The 2,660-nt window shown below is 30.3% G+C and overlaps 1 long non-coding RNA gene across 1 annotated transcript in view; it reads right to left on the reverse strand.

Annotated features, from left to right (window-relative positions):
- The window catches only part of LOC107742729 (uncharacterized), a 22,382-nt gene that overhangs the window by 17,712 nt on the left and 2,010 nt on the right, over positions 1 to 2,660 (reverse strand). Inside the window, exon 2 of the long non-coding RNA XR_001640333.1 lies at positions 1,489 to 1,556. This is a non-coding gene — a long non-coding RNA (uncharacterized LOC107742729). The remainder of the gene's footprint in view (positions 1 to 1,488; positions 1,557 to 2,660) is intronic.

Here is a 2,660-nt window from a genome sequence, read left to right on the forward strand (position 1 = left end):
ATCTCAACAAATTAGAATACTTCATAAGACCAATAAAAAAAAATTTTTTTGTGAATTGTTGGCCTTCTGGAAAGTATGTTCATTTACTGTACATGTACAGTTACTGTACATGTAAATCAGCATATTAGAATGATTTCTGAAGGATCATGTGACACTGAAGACTGAAAATTCAGCTTTGATCACAACAATCAATTATATTTTAAAGTATATTAAAACAGAAAACCAATATTAGAAATTGAAATATTATCTCACAATATTACAGGTTTTTCTGTATTTTTGATCAAATAAATACAGCCTTGATGAGCACAAGAGACTCCATTAAAAAACATAAAAAATCTTACTGATCCCAAACTTTTGAACGGCAGTGTGTATATATATATAATGAGATTTTATTTTTCATATTTTCTGCTTTTACTTTAATATTAACTAAAGTTTTAGTAATTTTGTTGTGTTTTTTAATTTTTATTATTTTATTAGTTAATTAGCGTTTTTTAATATGTGTTTTTGTTCTTTTAGTATTTAAAGTAAACTACAATTTTAGAAATGTTGTCTTGCTATAATGATTTTTTAAATATTTTTATTTATTTCTTTTGTATTTAGTTAACATTCATTTTTTTTCAAGTAACAAAAATGTTTCTCATGGTTTTAATTTTAGTTAATAATAATCCTGACTGCGGTTTTCATGTTGGTAACAACAAAAATCTGCATTGATGCAATACAGTAATTTCTAATCATTTTATAGAAGTACAGTCCAAAAATAAAAACAGGTTCAAAACTTTCCAAACCGCCTTATTTGTTCAAGTATATTGACATTAAAAGTTTCATGACAGTCATGTCATTTCAAATGGACAGAAACATGCTCAGGAAGATAAACAGTTTAGACCGTCCTCTCATCATCATCATTTCACGCTCGCGTTGCTTCTTCTCGTCATCTTGTTGAGTTTCAAGCACAGTATTGTCCGTGATAACATTTATTTTTAATCGAGATGGAAGAAATACCAACCACAGAGGAACATTGGCCTGGAAGTTTGACTGGAAGACTATTAACAATGTGGTTAAATCTGAAACCGGGCAGAGATTTACGTGGTTATTTTGTATTGAAAGCTCACTGTGGTCCAATATGCTGATGCTTTCCAGCAAACGGGAAGAATTGAGAGCAGCGCCGGGTCAGTCAAGGACAACAATCCCCCATTCCAGCAATACCGGAGCAAAACTACGACTACAGCTCATAACCAGAGCATATAAACACTAAGTGCTTGTTTTGGTCACTTTGGTGGCATCTGCTAAAACCTCCAATATAAATACAGTAGATATTTTTAAGAGCTTGGGTTAGTTTGGTTTCTTTCTGTCCACTGCGAAATTTAAAAAATATCTGTCACCATATTTGCATTTCATTATAGCATCTGTAATATTTTCAGCTTTCCTTGTATATCAATAGAATAAGAACAAATTATCAAAACCCATAATGGTAACATATTTGCTACTTACTTGGGATAGTTGTCACTTGTTTACTCCAGTGAATATATCTCAGCATATTTGCTTCTGAAGGCCAGTTTCTGCAAAGACATAAACATTGAAATTTTGACTACAAAAAAAGAAACCTATTAAACAGTATTATATAAAAGTATGTAAATACTAAAAATAAAAAAACTATTAAAAAGTAAAAAAAATTACCATTAATATTACCAAACCTTTTTTTTGCCGTTTATATATCATTTCAAAATATTACAATTGCCCTGAAATTTTTTTTGTAAAATATCATTTAAAATACCATTCTACCATTATTGGTAAATTTTTATAAATTATTATTTGTTAAATTACATGCATTCTGTGCAAACATACACAGAAAATAATAATATATATATATTTATAATAAAAAGGAAAATAAAAAATATACATACCATTTCTTTAACCTACACACACACACTTGGAATACAACAACAAAATATATATTTTTAAAAACAATAAAATAAAATTGCATACACACCAGATATAATTTTTGATATTTTTTAACTAGTGGGTGCAGGACACTATAGTTACATTTACATTTACATGTATAGCATTTATCCTCACTTTCATTTATGTAAGTGAGGATAGCAAAATAAAGTAAACTGTGATATATTATACCCAAAAATTCTTCATACAGTGGACTACCAGTAAAATTGATAAAAATTTGGGTCCAAAAATTATTCAGACACTTTGACCTGATCATGTTTTGCTTAAGTGTTTTTTTCTTTAATTACTAATGCGACCTTTTTACACCACAGACTGAACAAAATTAAGCATTGCTTGGTAATTGGTTGACCTAAATTGGCATTATCTAATTGTGTACTTAAAGCTGCAGTCCGTAACTTTTTTTGGTTAAAGATGATCCGAAATCAACATTCGAGCAAGTACATAACCAGCCAGTGTTCAGAACTATAGCCTTACTTTAGCCCGATTCACAACGGTTAGTTTATAATAATGTTTTCTAATTTGAGTGGTACGGGTAGGTTTTCGCGGGAAATTCGAGCATGGCGCTGCGTCATTACGTCACGTCTGTAAACATAAAGAAGTTGTCCCGGCTACTAGGCTATCGCATGTGAGGATCCTGCAGGTGGCGGATCGTTTATAGCCTTTTCTCACAGCAGCCAGAATAATTAAATGCATCATTTTGATGG

The sequence above is a fragment of the Sinocyclocheilus rhinocerous genome, unplaced genomic scaffold (genome assembly GCF_001515625.1).
Source record: "Sinocyclocheilus rhinocerous isolate Xijiao unplaced genomic scaffold, SAMN03320098_v1.1 scaffold1038, whole genome shotgun sequence".
NCBI classification, from domain to species: Eukaryota; Metazoa; Chordata; class Actinopteri; order Cypriniformes; family Cyprinidae; genus Sinocyclocheilus; species Sinocyclocheilus rhinocerous.